The 20,007-nt window shown below is 44.3% G+C and overlaps 1 long non-coding RNA gene across 2 annotated transcripts in view; it reads right to left on the reverse strand.

Moving 5' to 3' along the window:
- LOC143784606 (uncharacterized) overlaps window positions 1-19,656 on the reverse strand; it is a 112,158-nt gene extending 92,502 nt beyond the window's left edge. The window contains exon 1 of one of the 2 annotated variants that reach the window (XR_013217850.1): window positions 17,762-17,908. This is a non-coding gene — a long non-coding RNA (uncharacterized LOC143784606). Of the gene's footprint in view, window positions 1-17,761; window positions 17,909-19,550 lie in introns of those variants that run through there. The other variant, XR_013217858.1, reaches the window with a different exon arrangement.
- Window positions 19,657-20,007: the final 351 nt, after the last annotated feature.

Below are 20,007 nucleotides of genomic sequence, written 5' to 3' on the forward strand. Positions count from 1 at the left end.
AACATCGGATTCTGAACTACATAATCTTGAATGCTTTGTACCCTAGCAGTGAGTTGATCCATACAAGAGGACAGACCTTGAATGTCCATATCTACACCTGTGTCCTGAACCACCCAGAGATTAAGGGGAAAAGAAAGACAAAACACACTGCAGAAAAAAAATGGTCTCAGAACTTCTCTTATCCCTCTATTGAGATGCATTAACACTTTAGTGGCAAGCTGTACTGTTATGGACCTGGTGGTTAGGAGCACCCGGAATGACCTGATGGTTAAACTATCACACAGGACGAGCTCTGGGAAGTGGGAGCTCTGCTGACCGCAAGCCTAATCCTATCACACAAACACTAGAAATAGCCGTGGAGCGTACCTAACTCTGCCTAGACGCCTCTTCACAGCCTAAGAGCTAACTACCCCTAAAGATAGGAAATAAAGCCTAACTTGCCTCAGAGAAATTTCCCCAAAGGAAAAGGCAGCCCCCCACAAATATTGACTGTGAGTTAAGATGAAAGTCACAAACATAAGAATGAAACAGGTTTCAGCAAAGGAGGCCAGACTTCACTAAACAGACTGAGGATAGAAAAGGTATCTTTGCGGTCAGCACAAAACACTACAAAAAGCCACGCAGAGTGTGCAAAAAGACCCCCGCACCGACTCACGGTGCGGAGGTGCCACTCTGCCTCCCAGAGCTTCCAGCTAGCAAGGCAATATCATGATAGCAAGCTGGACAAGAAAACAAAGACAAGCAAATAAACTAGCAGGGACTTAGCTTCTGCTGGAGTAGACAGGTCCTCAGAAAGATCCAAGAGAGATCTGAACCAGTACTAGAACATTGACAGCTGGCATCAAGTAACGATCTGAGTGGAGTTAAATAGAGCAGCCAGCCTGGGACCAAATGAGGTCAGCTGAGGAAGGAACCTCAGAACCAGCAGCTCCACTCACAGCCACCAGAGGGAGTCCATGGGCCGAACTCGCCGAAGTACCATTCATGACCACAGGAGGGAGTTCGAGAACAGAATTCACAACACCCCCCTCCACCTCCACACACGTTGGGAGCCGGCGCTCTGCAGCTTCTCTGTGCTGGCTGTCAGCTTGACAGTCAGCACAGAGAACGGCTGACCCCCAGACCGGGGGCAGCAGAATGCAGCCGCCGGGGGAGACACTGCGGACCGCCGAATTAGGCGGCCTGACTGCGCCCCCCTGCTGGCTGCGCCCGGGGAACATGCCCTGGCTGCCCCCCTTAGATCCGCCACTGGGGCTATGTGACAGCTCATACTGTATGTAGAGAGAAAAAAGCTCATCAGCTCACCCTTGAATTGTCCACAGTAGGTGCAGTTATCCACGAAGGTGCATGGAAAAGCATTCAAGCCCGCATGCAAAGTTAATCCATAATGATGCAGCACATCTCCTTGATAATAAAAAACTTACTTTATTCAAATCCTCTTTAAAACATTGTTGGAGATCAAGACAGAATGGGATAGCTAGTCCCACATGAGAATAAAACTTTACGCCTTTTGACCCATAAGTGGGTCTTAATCATAATGAGTAAATAAACGAAACTCCTGACTTGGTTTCCTGCTCAGGAGAGGAAATGATATTTGTGAAACAGCTGATGAATAATCAATGTAAGGACACATACCAATCAATAAGGAACATCAGACACACAAAAAAACACATATACTGTAGTAGTGGTCCTATCTATTGTACATTGGCTACTGATGCACTATAGAATAGTGGTCCTATCTGTTGAACAGTGGCTACTGATGCACTATAGAGTAGTGGTCCTATCTGCTGTACAGTGGCTACTGATGCACTATAGAGTAGTGGTCCTATCTGTTGAACAGTGGCTACTGATGCACTATAGAGTAGTGGTCCTATCTACTGTATAGTGGCTACTGACATACTATAGATTAGTGGTCCTATACATTGTACAGTGGCTACTGATGCAGTAAAGAATAGTAGTCCTCTCTACTGTACAATAGCTACTGATGTCCTATAGGGCAGCGGTCCTATTTAATCTAAGTAGTTACTGAGGCACTATGTAATAGTGGTCCTATTTACATACCAGACATAAAGGGGTATAATAATGGGTTGTGAATTTGACTATAAATTGTGGAATTCGATACCCATAGAGATTTAAAAATAGACAAAAGTGGAAGAGGAAAACAAAGAATTAATTCGCTGCCAACCGTGGAAAAACTTTGCTGGAACTAACTGGAAGTTAGCATAAAAGGAAATTTAAAAATAGTACTATCCCTTTTTGACAAAGCATCTGGTGAAAAGGCGTCTTCGGGGTGGTGAGTCTGGTGACACGTTACTATCTTCCTCACAAGCACTTTGGCACTTTGTAAGTATGCCTACATATCTAAGTGAACCTTTGCTTCAGCAACACAATGACCATTAGGCTTTTTAATACATGCACATGCAATTTACAATTTACAATTTGCAATTCAAAGCTGCTGATTTATTTGTGTGTAAGTCTTTAAGTGGGGAGTGCAAGGCTCAGAATTTCTAGGTCACCTTGTTATTATTTTTTCAGCTTGTGATGTTGACCCTAAATAGGATATACTCATCATGCCATCAGCAATAACGTGCCACTTTGTTGTTCTTTCTGCTTGGATTTTTAGTACTATTTTTACAAAACAAAAAAAGAAAAAATCTGAACTAAAATGTAATGATTTTAGAATAATTTTTGCAACGGATCCTCCTTTCCCTAAACAATTCTATTTAGGGTTGTGTTGTTATTACATTGCTATTTAGAGGAAATTGTTGCCTAAAAAATAAGTTTTTAGGCAAGCCTATTTTCACTTTTCTGACCAAGCTAATTTTTCAATTCTGACCACTATCAATTGATGAGGTTATAACTCTGTAATGCTTCAATGGATCCCACTGATTCTGAGACTGTTTTTTTTTGTGACATATGGTACTTAATAATAGTGGTAACATTTATATGATATGACTTGCATTTATTTGTGAAAAAATCGGAGATTTGGCAAAAATATTGAAAATTTTGCAATTTTCAACCTTTTAATTTTTATGCCCTTAAATCAACGAGTCATGTCACACAAAATAGTTAATAAAATAACATTTCCCAAATGTCTGTTTCACATCAGCACAATTATTGAAACATAATTTCTTTTTTTGCTAGGAAGTTATAAGGGTTAAAATTTGACCAGCAATTTCTCATTTTTACAACAAAATTTACAAAACCATTTTTTTTAGGGACCACCTCACATTTCAAGAGACTTTGGGAGGGCTATATGACAGAAAATAACCAAAAGTGACACCATTCTAAAAACTGTACCCCTAAATGTATTCAAAACCACATTCAAGAAGTTTATTAACCCTTCAGGTGATTCACAGGAAATAATGAAATGTGGAAGGAAAAAATAGACATTTCACTTTTTGTTTCACAAAAATTTTCCTTTAGTCCCAATTTTTTTAATTTTCATAAGGGTAACTGGAAAAATCCTGAGCATGCCAAATACCCCATATGTGGGGAAAAAGCATTGTTTGGGCGCACAGCAGGGCTCAAAAACAAAGGAGCACCATTTGACTTTTTGAATGTAAAATTTGCTGCAATAATTAGTAGATGTCATGTCGCGTTTGGAGAGCCCCTGATGTGCCTAAACAGTGGAACCCCCCCCCCCCCCACACACAAGTGACACCATTTTGGAAACTAGACCCCTCAGGGTACTTATCTGTATGTGTGGTGAGCCGTGAAAAATTTTAAAAAATCACATTTTCCCACAAAAATGTTCTTTAGCCCAAAATTTATTATTTTCACAAGGGTAACGAGAGAAAATGGACCCCAAAATTTGTTGAACAATTTCTCCTGAGTTCACCGATACCCCATATGTAGTTGAAAACTACTTTTGAGGCACAATGCAAAGCTCAGTGCATATGGCAGTGCAAGTTTTGCTGCACTTCTTTGAGGGTGCCACATCACATTGGCAGAGCCCCTGAGGTGCCAGAACAGTAGAACCCCCCATATGTGACCCCAGTTTTCAAACTAAACCTCTCAACTAATTCATCTAGGGGTGCAGTGATCATATTTACACAGCAGGTGTATCACAGAATTTTATACCATTGGCCAGTTAAGAAAAAATAATGATATCTTTACCACCAAAGTTGTGTGTTAGCCCCTAATATTACATTTTCATACTGGGAAATGGGTAAAATGACACCAAAATTTGTACCACAATTTCTGTTGAATGTAGAAATATCCATATGTGGCCATACAGTACTACTTTGCCATACGGAGAGACTCAGGAGGGACGGAGCGCTATTTGCTTCCTGGAGTGCAGATTTTTCTAGAATAGTTTGTGGACTACAAATACAGAGCCCCTAAGTGCTAGAAAAGCAGAATACCCCTCAAGTGACCCGTTTTTGGAAATTATACCCCTTTGGGAATTTATGTACAGGTGTAGTGATGATTTTTATTCCATGGCTGTTTTTCAGAAACAAGTGGCAGTGGATGTTGCTGATTGACTATTGTAAACTGCCATTGTAGGGTCCAGCACACTCGTAGTGACCAGTACATTATCCCAGCTCATGTTTCTGGAGACACACACCCGTATATTAGGCAGGCTCTCATAACTACAGGCACACTGGGGTACACAATAACAATTATTATATAGAAAAAATTATTATTTTTGCATCACTTTATTCTGACAGCTATAACTTTTTATTTTTCTGCTGATGGAGCTATATGGTGGCTTGTTTTTTGCGGGGCAACATGTATTATTTATTTTTACATTCATCTTTTTGATTGCTTTTTATTCCACAGTATGATGATAAAGCATTGTTTTTGCCTAGTTTTTATTTATTTCTTTTATGGTGTTCACTGAAGGGGTTAACTAGTAGCACAGTTTTATAGAGCGGACCGATATGGACACTGTGATACCAAATATGTGCACTTTTTATATATTTTTAATTTACATAAATAAATGTATATATTGGAACAATATTTGTTTATTTTTTTGGTCTTTATTTGGGGAGGGATTTTTAAAAAAATATTTTTGCACTTTTTAATTACTTTTTTTACTTTTTCACATTGTCCCAGGATGGGACATCACTGTACAGTATCAGATCACTGATCTGATAATCTGCAAAGCTTCTGCACTGCAGAGCATCAGATCAGCATCTGACAGGCAGGGAAAGAGGCATGTCAGCGACAACTCTCAGCAGACGCTTACAAACCACCTTCCCTGCAGGACCCTGAAGGACCTCACAGCCATCTTGGGTCCGGGGGTCTCCATGGAGACCATCATCAGAATAAGGCGATCGCACCGCGTTGTCCTGATGGAAGCACGCAGGGAGCACCCTCCCTGCTCGATGCTCCTTGATGTCGCTGTCACTATTCACAGAGGCATCAGAGGGGTTAAACGCCCGCTAGTATCAATCGAGGGCATTGTTGTAGGGTGTCAGCTCACACATAGAGCTGACTCCGGCACCCGAACGCTGCGGCGCGATCGCAGCGCCGTATATCTACTGCTGTTTACGGAAACACAGCTCCCGCAGAGAAGTATATATACGGCACCTGTTGGGAAGGGGTCAATAATAAAAAAAATTAGGGTTCATCCAGACGTCCAATTTTCGTGTACAAGTGCTATTCGTGTTTTTCCCGGATAGCATACGTACCTGTGACAGTATGGGGCCATTCACATAACAGATTTTTTTTCCTCAGAACCGAGTGGACTGTGGAAAATATCGGAGACGTCCAATTTTGACGCCGAGGGTCAGATCAAAGTCAGCAATGCATGTCAATGGGCTTGTGAAAATAAGTCGAAGTGCACTTGGATGTCATACAAATGCGGTCCGATTTCCAAGGACTGTCACAATGGAGAGATTTTAGTTTTTTTATTTCTCCACATATGAGAAAATTGGATGACACTCATAACGCGCTCTGATCAAATTCTGACCCAACTCTGATCAGAATAATGGGTCTGATTTTCTCACACACGATAAAAAATGTGAATTAGTGGAAAAAAAGTTTGTTTTAACCCTTTCATGACCCCAGCTTTTTTCGGTTTTGCATTTTAAGTTTTTCGCTCCCCTCCATGTGAGGGCTTATTTTTTGCACGACAAATTGTACTTTTGAACAACATCTTTGGTTTCTGCATGTCATGTACTAGAAAACAGGAAACAAATTTCAAGTGCTGTGAAATTGCAAAGAAAAAGTGCAATCCCACACTTGTTTTTTTTTTCGGCTTTTTTGCTAGGCTCACTAAATGCTAAAACTGACCTGCCATTATGATTCTACAGGTCATTACGAGTTCATAGACACCAAACATGTCTAGGTTATTTTTTATCTAAGTGGTAAAAAAAAATCCAAACTTTGCTAAAAAAAAAATAAATTTAACCCCTTTACCCCCAAGGGTGGTTTGCACGTTAATGACAAGGCCAATTTTTACAATTCTGACCACTGTCCCTTTATGAGGTTATAACTCTGGAACGCTTCAACGGATCTTGGCGATTCTGACATTGTTTTCTCATGAGATATTGTACTTCATGGTAGTGGTAAAATTTATTCGATATAACTTGCGTTTATTTGTGAAAAAAATGGAAATTTGGCGAAAATGTTGAAAATTTCGCAATTTTCCAACTTTGAATTTTTATGCCCTTAAATCACAGAGATATGTCACGCAAAATACTTAATAAGTAACATTTCCCACATGTCTACTTTACATCAGCACTATTTTGGAACCAAAATTTTTTTTTGTTAGGGAGTTATAAGGGTTAAAAGTTGACCAGAAATTTCTCATTTTTACAACACCATTTTTTTTTAGGGACCACATCTCATTTGAAGTCATTTTGAGGGGTCTATATGATAGAAAATACCCAAGTGTGACACCATTCTAAAAACTGCACCCCTCAAGGTGCTCAAAACCACATTCAAGAAGTTTATTAACCCTTCAGGTGTTTCACAGGAATTTTTGGAATGTTTAAATAAAAATGAACATTTAACTTTTTTTCACACAAAATTTATTTCAGCTACAATTTGTTTTATTTTACCAAGGGTAACAGGAGAAAATGGACCCCAAAACTTGTTGTACAATTTGTCCTGAGTACGCTGATACCCCATATGTGGGTGTAAACAATTTTTTGGGAGCATGGCAGAGCTTGGAAGGGAAGGAGCGCCATTTTACTTTTCAATGCAAAATTGACTGGAATTAAGATGGGACGCCATGTTGCGTTTGGAGAGCCCCTGATGTGCCTAAACTTTGAAACCCCCCACAAGTGACACCATTTTGGAAAGTAGACCCCTTAAGGAACTTATCTAGATGTGTGGTGAGCACTTTGACCCACCAAGTGCTTCACAGAAGTTTATAATGCAGAGCCGTAAAAATAAAAAATCATATTTTTTCACAAAAATGATTTTTCGCCCCCAATTTTTTATTTTTCCAAGGGTAAGAGAAGAAATTAGACCACAAAAGTTGTTGTGCAATTTGTCCTGAGTACGATGATACCCCATATGTGGGGGTAAACCACTGTTTGGGTGCATAGAAGAGCTCGGAAGGGAAGGAGCGCCATTTTACTTTTCAATGCAAAATTGACTGGAATTAAGATGGGACGCCATGTTGCGTTTGGAGAGCCCCTGATGTGCCTAAACTTTGAAACCCCCCACAAGTGACACCATTTTGGAAAGTAGACCCCTTAAGGAACTTATCTAGATGTGTGGTGAGCACTTTGACCCATCAAGTGCTTCACAGAAGTTTATAATGCAGAGCCGTAAAAATAAAAAATCATATTTTTTCACAAAAATGATTTTTCGCCCCAAAATTTTTATTTTTCCAAGGGTAAGAGAAGAAATTAGACCACAAAAGTTGTTGTGCAATTTGTCCTGAGCACGATGATACCCCATATGTGGGGGTAAACCACTGTTTGGGTGCATAGAAGAGCTCGGAAGGGAAGGAGCGCCATTTTACTTTTCAATGCAAAATTGACTGGAATTAAGATGGGACGCCATGTTGCGTTTGGAGAGCCCCTGATGTGCCTAAACTTTGAAACCCCCCACAAGTGACACCATTTTGGAAAGTAGACCCCTTAAGGAACTTATCTAGATGTGTGGTGAGCACTTTGACCCAACAAGTGCTTCACAGAAGTTTATAATGCAGAGCCGTAAAAATAAAAAATCATATTTTTTCACAAAAATTATCTTTTCGCCCCAATTTTTTATTTTCCCAAGAGTAAGAGAAGAAATTGGACCCCAAAAGTTGTTGTGCAATTTGTCCTGAACACACTGATACCCCATATGTGGGGGTAAACGACTGTTTGGGCGCATAGCAGAGCTCAGAAGGGAAGGAGCGCCGTTTGACTTTTCAATGCAAAATTGACTGGTATTGAGATGGGACACCATGTCGCATTTTGAGAGCTTTGAACCCCCAAGTGTTTCACTACAGTTTATAACGCAGAGCCGTGAAAATAAAAATTCTTTTTTTTTTCACAAAAATGATTTTTTAGCCCCCAGTTTTATATTTTCACAAGGATAACAAGAGAACTTGGACCCCAAAAGTTGTTGTCCAATTTGTCCCGAGTACGCTGATACCCCATATGTTGGGGTAAACCCCTGTTTGGGTGCACGGGAGAGCTCGGAAGGGAAGGAGCACTGTTTTACTTTTTCAACGCAGAATTAGCTGGAATTGAGATCGGACGCCATGTCGCGTTTGGAGAGCCCCTGATGTGCCTGAACAGTGGAAACTCCCCAATTCTACCTGAAACCCTAATCCAAACACACCCCTAACCCTAATCCCAACGGTAACCCTAACCACACCCCTAACCCTGACACACCCCTAACTCTAATCCCAACCCTAATCCCAACCGTAAATGTAATCCAAACCTTAACCCTAACTTTAGCCCCAACCCTAACCCTAACTTTAGCCCCAACCCTAACCCTAACTTTAGCTCCAACCCTAGCCCCAACCCTAGCCCTAACCCTAGCCCTAACCCTAACCCTAGCCCTAACCCTAGCCCTAACCCTAACCCTAGCCCTAGCCCTAACCCTATCCCTAACCCTAACCCTAGCCCTAACCCTAACCCTAGCCCTAACCCTAACCCTAGCCCTAACCCTAACCCTAGCTCTAACCCTAACCCTAGCCCTAACCCTAGTAATAACCCTAACACTAGCCCTAATGGGAAAATGGAAATAAATACATTTGTTTAATTTTATTATTTTTCCCTAACTAAGGGGGTGCTGAAGGGGGGTTTGATTTACTGTTATAGCATTTTTTATATCAGATTTTTATGATTGGCAGCTGTCACCCACTAAAAGACGCTTTTTATAGCAAAAAAGTTTTTTTGCGTCTCCACATTTTGAGACCTATAATTTTTCCATATTTTGGTCCACAGAGTCATGTGAGGTTTTGTTTTTTGCGGCACGAGTTGACGTTTTTATTGGTAACATTTTCGGACACGTGACAGTTTTTGATCACTTTTTATTCCGATTTTTGTGAGGCAGAATGACCAAAAACCAGCTATTCATGAATTTCTTTTGGGGGAGGCGTTTATATCGTTCCACGTTTGGTAAAATTGATAAAGCAGTTTTATTCTTCGGGTCAGTACGATTACAGCGATATCTCATTTATATCTTTTTTTATGTTTTGGAGCTTTTATACGATAAAAGCTATTTTATAGAAAAAATAATTATTTTGGCATCGCTTTATTCTGAGGACTATAACTTTTTTTTTTTTTTGCTTATGATGGTGTATGGCAGCTCGTTTTTTGCGGGACAAGATGATGTTTTCAGTAGTACCATGGTTATTTATATCTGTCTTTTTGATCGCGTGTTATTCCACTTTTTGTTCGGCGGTATGATAATAAAGCGTTGTTTTTTGGCTTGTTTTTTTCTTACGGTGTTCACTGAAGGGGACAGTTTTATAGGTTGGGTCACTACGGACGCCACGATACTAAATATGTGTACTTTTATTGTTTTTTTCGGTTTTTTAGATAAAGAAATGTATCTATGGGAATAATATTATTTTTTCTTTATTTAGGAATTTTTTTTTTTTTACACATGTGGAAATTTTTTTTTTTACTTTTTTACTTTGCCCCAGGGGAGGACATCACAGATCGCTGATCTGACAGTTTGCACAACACTCTGTCAGATCAGCGATCTGACATACAGCCGTGCAGGCTTACCAGCGCCTGCTGTGGACCCGGAAGTACTCCCTGCAGGACCCGGATGCAGCCCCGCGGCCATTTTGGATCCGGGGACTTCAGGGAGGAGACGCTCGGTACAAGGTGAGTACATCGCCTTGTACCGATCGTCTCAGGGAAGCCCGCAGGGTGCCCCCTCCCTGCGCGATGCTTCCCTGTACCGCCGGTACACTGCGATCATGTTTGATCGCAGTGTGCCGGGGGTTAATGTGCCGGGGGCGGTCCGTGACCGCTCCTGGCACATAGTGCCGGATGTCAGCTGCGATAGTCAGCTGACACCCGGCCGCGATCGGCCGCGCTCCCTCCGTGAGCGCGGCCGATCGCATATGACGTACTATCCCGTCGGTGGTCATACGGGCTCACCCCACCTCGACGGGATAGTACGTCAGATGTCAGAAAGGGGTTAAATTGCGCAATTTTCCAATACCCGTAGCGTCTCCATTTTTTGTGATCTGGGGTTGGGTGGGAACTTATTTTTTGCGTGCCGAGCTGACTTTTTTAGTGATACCATTTTGGTGCAGATATGCTCTTTTGATCGCTCATTATTACATTTTAATGCAATGTAGTGGTGACCAAAAAAACATAATTCTGGCGTTTTAATTTTTTTCTCACTACGCCATTTAGCAATCAGGTTAATCCTTCCTTTTTATTGATAGATCGGGCGATTCTGAAGGCAGTGATACCAAATATGTGTATGTTTGATTTTTTTTATTGTTACAGTGCGCAGGCGCCGGGCATCTCTGACCTATCCCGGCACCTGCGCACTGCAGTACTTTGCTTTGCCCTCAACAGGGCAGACAAAGTAAGCCTGCTCCGGAGCCGCGGCAGGAAGACAAGAAGAGGATGTGATCGTATGAAGATAGGAGGCACCGGACCGCGATGACCATCGGACCAGAACCGGACCACAGTGGGACCGCCCCTGGGTGAGTATAATGGGATTTGGATGTTTCGCCCCCAGCAGTTCGCCCCAAGCAGTTCGCCCCCAGCAGTCGCCCCCAGCAGTTCGCCCCTGGGTACATTTTGCCCCCGCACATTTCGTCCCCAGCATTTGGCCTCCAGGATGTTTTACCCCCGCACATTTCGCCCCCAGCAGTTCGCCCCTGGGTACGTTTTGCCCCCGCACATTTAGTCCCCAGCATTTGGCCCCCAGGATGTTTCGCCCCCTGCACATTTCACCTTCGCACATTTCGCCCCCAGCAGTTCGCCCCCAGATGTTTCGCCCCTGGCAGTTCACCCCCGGATGTTTCACCCCCGGAAGTTCGCTCCCAACAGTTCGCCCCCGGCAGTTCGCCCCAGATGTTTGTACCTTTGTGGTTCATGAATTCCCGTCCGTCATCAATGTTTCACCCCCAGCAGTTCGCCCCCGGCAGTTTGCCCCGGATGTTTGTACCCTTGTGGCTCATGAATTCCTATCCGTCATCAATGTTTCGCCCCCAGCAGTTCGCCCCCGGCAGTTTGTCCCAGGATGTTTGTACCCTTGTGGTTCATGAATTTCCGTCCATCATCAATGTTTCACCCCCAGCAGTTCGCCCCCGGCAGTTCGTCCCTGGATGTTTGTACCCTTGTGGTTCATGAATTTCCGTCAATCATCAATATTTCGCCCCCAGCAGTTCACCCTGGGTACGTTTCGCCCCCGCACATTTTGTCCCCAGCATTTTGCCCCCAGGATGTTTTGCGCCCTGCACATTTCACGCCCGCACATTTTGCCCCCAGCAGTTCGCTCATTTTGCCCTGGCAGTTCGCCCCCGGATGTTTCGCAACTGGCAGTTCACCCCCAGATGTTTCGCACCCGGAAGTTTGCCCCCGACAGTTCGCTCTCGGGAGTTCGCCCCCGGATATTTGTACCCTTGTGGTTCATGAATTCCCATCTGTCATCAATGTTTTGCCCCCAGCAGTTTGCCCCGGCAGTTTGCCCCCAGCAGTTCGCCCCCGGATGTTTGTACCCTTGTGGTTCATGAATTTCCGTCCTTCTTCAATGTTTCACCCCCAGCAGTTCGCCCCCGGCAGTTCGCCCCCAGATATTTGTACCCTTGTGGTTCATGAATTCCTGTCCCTCATCAATGTTTTGCCCCCAGCAGTTCGCCCCGGCAGTTCGCCCCTGGATGTTTGTACCCTTGTGGTTCATGAATTCCCATCCGTCATCAATGTTTTGCCCCCAGCAGTTCGCCCCTGGATGTTTGTACCCTGTTTTGCCCTCAGAATTTTGTGTTTGGATGTTTCCCCAGTTTGTCCTTGTGGTTCTTGAATTCCCGTCCGTCATCAATCCACATGCCACAAAAGTACTGTATAGAGCGCTGTCCAGGATGAAGCACATGAGGAGAGGGGGAAGGGAACTTTCCAGAGGGCTGTGATTGAACAGGCCTGGATGTATCACAGGAAGCCTGAATCCGTCCACAATTTCTGCTACCAAGGGGGCCTGACTTCCTTAGTAACTACTGAAATCCTGCAGCACATAGAGCCTGCTGCTGTAACTTGGATGGGACTTTTCACACAAAACTAAATAAATCTGTCTGTTTGTAAAGTTACTTATCTAGAAAACTCAAAGTTTTCGAATTAAAAAGAAAACCTGTAACTTGATCACATTTATACATCTCAGACCCAAAATACGATTAGGCTGGTTTCACACTTGCGTTTTTGTAAGCTGCGTTTTAGCGCTAAAAAACGCAAAAAAACGCATGCGTTTTTTTTCCTATACTTAACATTAAAAACGCATGCGTTTTGACGTGTTTTCGGCAACGCATGCGTTTTTTGACGCGTGCGTTCATTTGCAGAAATGCAACCTGTAGTAATTTCTAGCGGCGTTTTTTTGCCGCGGAAAAACGCATGCGTTTTTTCGCACCAAAAAAATGCATTGCTGTCTATGTAAACGCATGCGTTTTTAAGCACATGCGTTTGCGTTAAAAACGCATGCGTTTTTATAGAAAAACACAAGAAAACACAAAAAAAACCAAGAAAACCCTAACCCTAACCCTAATCATAGGGATCCAAACCCTAACCCTAACCCTAAGGTTAGGATCCCTAGTAACCCTAGGGATCCTAACCCTAACCCTAACCCTAGGGATCCTAACCCTAACCCTAACCCTTAGGGTTAGGGTTAGGATCCTAACCCTTAGGGTTAGGGTTAGGATCCCTAGGGTAACGGTTAGGGTTAGGGTTAGGATCCCTAGTAACCCTAGGAATACTAACCCTAACCCTACCCCAAGGGATCCTAACCCTTAGGGTTAGGGTTAGGATCCCTAGGGTTATGGTTAGGGTTAGGGGTAGGGGTAGGGTTAGGGTTTGGATCCCTATGGTTAGGGTTAGGGTTAGGGGTAGGGTTAGGGTTAGGATCCCAAGGGTTATGGTTAGGGTTAGGAGTAGGGTTAGGGTTAGGGTTAGGATCCCAAGGGTTAGGGTTAGGGTTAGGGTTAGGATCCCAAGGGTTATGGTTAGGGTTAGGGGTAGGGTTAGGGTTAGGGTTAGGGTTTGGATCCCTTTATCACCTTGATGGTGGGGGGTGGCTTATCAGTGACCTGGTGACCAGGACATTCTAATAAAAAGCTACCCCTAACCCTAACCCTAGGGATCCTAACCCTAACCCTAACCCTAGCTAATTCTATTAATAGTGTGTTTTCTAGTTGATTTTGATGATTGGCAGCTGTCACACACTTCTCAGCATGCGTTTCAAAAACGCAAACGCGGGAAAAAACGCATGTAAACGCGGGAAAACGCCGCGTTTTGCCGCATTTTTTTTTTTTGCCGCAAAAACGCATGCGTCTAAAAAACGCACCGTTTGCATGCGTTTTCATGCGTTTTTTCACCACATGCGTTTTTTTTTTTAAACGCTGCAGATCAAAACGCAAGTGTGAAACCAGCCTTAGTGAGAAGTGTACCTGCCAAAGTTCAGTTTGGGCAGTTCAATCCCAAACGCACAAAAAAATCCGGGTTCGGATTCAGCACCCCCAAACTATCATCTCCATTTAACTCAATGGGTATGGAGACTCAGAGGAGTGGAGGATCTGTCCACCACATCCTCATCACTGACCAGATAGTAAAAAGAAAATATATATATTGCTACTTACTAGTGATGATGAGCGAATATACTCGTTACTCGAGATTTCTCGAGCATGCTCGGGGGTCCTCCGAGTATTTTTTAGTGCTCGGAGTTTTAGTTTTTCTTGCCGCAGCTGAATGATTTACATCTGTTAGCCAGCATAAGTACATGTGGGGGTTGCCTGGTTGCTAGGGAATCCCCACATGTACTTAAGCTGGCTAACAGATGTAAATCATTCAGCTGCAGCAAGAAAAACTAAAACTCCGAGCACTAAAAAATACTCGGAGGACCCCTGAGCATGCTCGAGAAATCTCGAGTAAAGAGTATATTCGCTCATCACTACTACTTACCCCTTTGCTGAGGGTCCTCTTCAGTCCTCTTCCATGTACTTTCACATTGTGTGAATATGTCATTGTACCCGAGGGAATCCCTTTCAGGATTCCTAGCTAGGGATTCCCTTGGTCAGGAAGACTCTCCATACTGGTCAGAACCTCAGCAAAGGGGAGAGAAGTGATTTTTATTTTCTCATGAGCAAACTCCGAACATTGCCTGTTTGGGGTTGATGTGGTTGAACCCGAGCAGGCAATGTTCGATACGAACCCTGAACTTTCCAGATAGGGTTTGCTCATCACTAGATACAGTATGATATGTAATGGATGACAAAAAGAAGCCATTAAGTGTAACACCACTAGTACATGACAGTAAAATGATGGTCACTTGTCTTAGATCAGGGGTGTCAAACTCATATTCACCTAGGGCCACACCAATTTAATGGTTGTCCCCAAAGGGCCATTTGTTACTGAAAGATCGGATGCACACAACCGAGTCCCATCCAGTGCATGCCCCTGTATAAGGCATGTCACGGTGGATCAGCTCTTTACCAGGCGCTGTCACATCTTCCCTGGATCTCACTGAAATCATGGAGAGCTATGGCTCCAGCTTCCAGTCACTTGTCATTGGTGCTGAAAGTAGCTGATAAACAGCTGGTTCAATGCAGAATACAACTGGACCCTATTCTTGGCCTAATCTGAGGAATGGGCATCTATAGAAAAAGGGATCCTGAAGTGAGAATACCACTTTTATCTGCAGCTCCATTCTTTGGTATACTAGCAGAGTGTCCTGTGAGGGCTAATCCCAAACCCCCCCTTCTGAAGACCTGATAAAGAGGTTCTGTAGAAGCTGGTTAACCACCATTTTAGTTCAGCAAAGCCAATATCTCAGTTCTGCAGAGATGGTTGGTGGGATTAACCCTGTATTAACCCAACAATCCCCCTGCTTCCATACATAGCCTGCATTAAAGGGGTATTCTCATGCTGAACAGCAAAATAAGACAGCATGCTTTCAGCAATCATGTTGCGGTAGGCATGCTGCCGATCTTCCCCTCCTGGTACTTACCTAGAGGTCCTCTGCTCATCTTTGCCTGATCTTCTCCTGGCTGTATTGGCTGGCGATCGCCATGATGGATCTGGAGGCCACCACGAGTCTTCTCCTTCTTCTCAGCTTCCTCTTCTTCTGCCTCATCTCATCGTGGCACTGCGCATGTGCAGCAGTGTCTTGGTGACAGGAGAGGCATCCTGCCCCCTGGATTGACTGATGAATGGGGCAGGAGTGATGTCATGTTAGTGAGCGGCCTGGAGACATTCGGCCTCACTGCTACTGCAGTCATCATGCTTCATGGATCAGTGATCCAGGCAAGATGAAAAGACAGCCAGAAACATGATGTCTTCATAACGGGGAACCACTAGACTGCACTCCGTGACCCAAGGATCTGCTGCTGCGACAGGTAAGTATGTCAGGTTTTTTTTGTTTTAGGATGATAATACTCCTTTAAGGCCAGCCAGAAGAGACACTGGGTGAGCTGCTGAAAAGGCAGCCACAGGAATCCCCATCAATTGGGGTCCTGTATATTTTACCCCAGGTATGTTCAGCCCTAGATGTTTGCTCCCTGCATGCTGACCCCAAAAGTTGAGGGTGAAAAATCTGGGGTCAAAATGTTAGGGGCGAAACATCAGATCGCGACACATCCAGGGACAAAATGCTGTAGGAGAAACATTCGGGTGCGAAACATCCGGGGCGAACTGCTGGGAGCGAAACATTGATGACGGATGGGAATTCATGAACCACAAGGGTACAAACATCTGGGGGTGAACTGCCGGGGGCAAACTGCCGGGGGCAAAACATCCGGGGGCGAACTGCCAGTGGCAAAATGGGCGAACTGCTGGGGACGAAATGTGCAGGTGCAAAACATCCTGGGGGCCAAATTCTGGGGCCGAAATGTGCGGGGTCGAAATGTAACCAGGGGCGAACTGCTGGGGGCGAAATGTGCGGGGGCGAAACTTCCTGGGGGCCAAATGCTGGGGACGAAATGTGCGGGGGGCGAAATGTACCCAGGGGCGAACTGCTGGGGGCGAACTGCTGGGGGCAAACTGATGGGGGCGAAACATCCTATAACCGAGTATAATATAACCTGTTTTTCTTACCTTTCAGGATACATCGGGGGCTTATCTACAGCATTACAGAATGCTGTAGATAAGCCCCTGATGCCGGTGGCCTTATCTCATATACAATTTTTGGGGTGACAGACTCCCTTTAATAAATTGTTTTTCTAAAGCTTTATAGTGTAGTTTTAGGTCAAGGAGGGATGGTTAGGGATGAGCTAGCAAGGTGCAGGTACAAGTAGTGATGGCTACTTGTGGACATGTGCGGCACTTGCGGTTTTGCACTTGCGGTGAGACAAAAACACTGCTGGCAGCGGTTTTTCCCATTGCTGCATGTACCGCATTTGCCGGATCGCAGCAAAACCGCAAGTGTCCGCAAGTCCCATAGGGAATGAATGAGGTCTAATGCAGTGTTGCCGTAAGTGATCCGCTACGCGGCAGATGCGGAAAAACTGCTGGATCTGCTGCAAATAGCTACTTTCACATCAGTAATTTTTGCCAAATTTTGTCGATAGTGTCATACTCACCAATGGGGGAGGCAGCACTAAAGTGCCTAGGGCGGCAGAAACTCTAAATACGGCCCTGGTGCTGACCACAGGGTGGTGCTCACAGCAATCCGGCATCAACAACCATAGAGATCTTCAATAGACCTCTGGTTGTCATGCCAATGCATCGCTGCCCCCCGATCACGTGAAGGGGTCAGCGATGCGCTCATTTCCGGCCTGATGGCTGGAAGCGCTAGTTAAATGCCGCTGTCAGCGTTTGACAACAGCATTTAACTAGTTAATGCGGGCACATGTCCCGGCTTTGATCCGGGCTCACCGCCGAAGCCCGCATCAAAGCGGGGGTTCTGACCTCAGATGTACTATCCTGTCTGAGGTCAGAAAGGGGTTAATTGTTTTTCTATTTTTCCTTTTTTTGGTCCTACTAGAAGACTTAAATATGTGCTAGATCCTCTTGAATTCAACGTTTTCATGGTTTCTTTAAACATTGATGCTATAGCCATGGTTCTGTAAGTTACCTTACAGTCAATGGAGGCACAGCAGCGCTATGTATAAGTTTAGGCCATGTGAAAACACTTATAGTCATTAAAAACATTAAATCTAAATTTTAATACTCAAAAATAATGTACTTACAAAAATGAATGTTCTTAACGCATAAATTGTCCAATTCATGTATGCCCATCAACCACAACAAGGTGACCTCCCTCTGATGAGTCCCTGTTCTACTGTACATGCCACTCTCGTGCTATTAACCCACAGTTAAATGAGCAAACATGTCTCTCCTGGGCTTTGGAGCCTACAATTTATGGGCAGGTAGAACTGATTACAGCCATCTGCAGGTCAATGGGAGGAGTGCAGAAACAGGCTGGAGGCAGCCAACATCCAATAGTTAAATATACTGAAAAAACCTTACCAGCACTTCCTAAGGCTACGTGTCCACGGTCAGGAAACGCTGCGTGTTTGACGCTGCGTGGGGCCGCAGCGTCAAACATCAGCGTCCAGATGTTCCAGCATAGTGGAGGGGATTTTTTGAAATCCCGAGTCCACTATGCGTGGAAACACCCACGCGGCTGCCCTGCGACTCCGGACATGCTGCACGTCTTTTCATATCGCAGCATGTCCATGTTCCTTGCGGCGACGCTGCGTCGCCGCAAGGAATAACACAAGGCCCTATGCGAGGGGTGCGATGATCCCGGATGTGTACAATGAACACATACGGCATCATCGCGTCCCAGAAGGGGGCGGGGCTTAGCGCCGAGCGGCTTTGTCGCTCTGACGATACCGCCGGCCATCCTGAACGTGGACACGTACCCTAAGGGTATGTTTCCACGGTCAGTAAACGCTGCTTGTTTGACGCTGCAGCGTCAAACAAGCAGCGTCCAGATGTTCCAGCATAGTGGAGGGGATTTTATGAAATCCCGTCTCCACTATGCGTGGAAACCCGCACGCGGCGGCCCTGCGACTCCGGACATGCTGCGCGTCTTTTCAGAACGCAGCATGTCCGTACACCTTGCGGGGACGCAGCGTTCCCGCAAGGCATATCACAGGGCCCTACGGCGAGGGGTGCGATGATCCCGGATGTGTACTGTACACATCCGGCACCATCGCGTCCCAGAAAGGGGCGGGGCTTAGCGCCGAGCGGCTTCGCCGCTGCGGCGAACCCGCCGGCAAGCCGTAACGTGGAGCCATACCCTAAGGGTATGTGTCCACGTTCAGGATTGCATCAGGATTTGGTCAGGATTTTTCATCAGTATTTGTAAGCCAAATCCAGGAGTGGGTGATAAATACAGAAGTGGAGCATATGTTTCTATTATACTTTTCCTCTAATTGTTCCACTCCTGGTTTTGGCTTACAAAAACTGATGAAAAATCCTGACCAAATCCTGATGCAATCCTGAACGTGGAAACATACCCTTATACTTTTCCTCTAATTGTTCCACTCCTGGTTTTGGCTTACAAATACTGATGAAAAATCCTGACCAAATCCTGATGCAATCCTGAACGTGGACACATACCCTTATAGAAAAAGAAGACACAGCAGCACTATGTATAAGTTTAGGCCTTGTGAAAACACTGAAAAACATTAAAAACATTAAATCTAGATTTTAATACTCAAAAATCTGACCAAATTCAGACCCAAGTCTGATCAGAATAATGGGTCCGATTTTCTCACACGTGAAAAAAATCTGAATGAGCCCTTAATAGAAAACAAAGTTTGTTTTAATTTTTTTTCTATTTTTCCTTTTTTTGTTTTACGAGTAGACTTGAATTTGTGCTAGATCCTCTTGAATGCAACGTACGTTATCATGGTTTCTTTAAACATTGATGCTACTGTATGGCCATGCTTCTGTAGGAAACCTAACAGTCAATGTAAGTGCGATTGATTAATCTATTAGTCATTGAGCGCTGTCTGTTTTACTCACCAGAGAGATTCGCGTTCTCACATTTACAACGTTTTAAGTGGGAAGTGCACATCCAGCTCTACTACGTTCTTTCCAAGGAAAGCATTGTGTTTATTTTTCATTTTACTGTAAAATCCTGCAAACAAAAGGAATTGTGTTCATTTGGATAAAGCCACTCGCGCTTCATTTTCTGTACATCTGTTTGCAAGACAATAAAAAGGATTGGATTTACACAGCGCTCGGTCCAGAACAGGGCTTATCCGGCTATACCCTTGCCCTTCACATTTTGCTTTTCTTCTCATGGTAAAATGTAAACCTCTGTGGTTAATGACCTGTATCAAATATAAGTTACATCTGACACAGCCAAAGAGGGAAAAAGATTTCTGAACAGCTGTATGTCAAATAGAAAAAAAAAGTCTCCCTCAAATCATTGCCCGTCAGTAAGTCAGCAGTGGAATCACAGCAGCATCAGCTGGCG

Source organism: Ranitomeya variabilis, chromosome 1 (genome assembly GCF_051348905.1).
Source record: "Ranitomeya variabilis isolate aRanVar5 chromosome 1, aRanVar5.hap1, whole genome shotgun sequence".
Lineage (NCBI taxonomy): Eukaryota > Metazoa > Chordata > Amphibia > Anura > Dendrobatidae > Ranitomeya > Ranitomeya variabilis.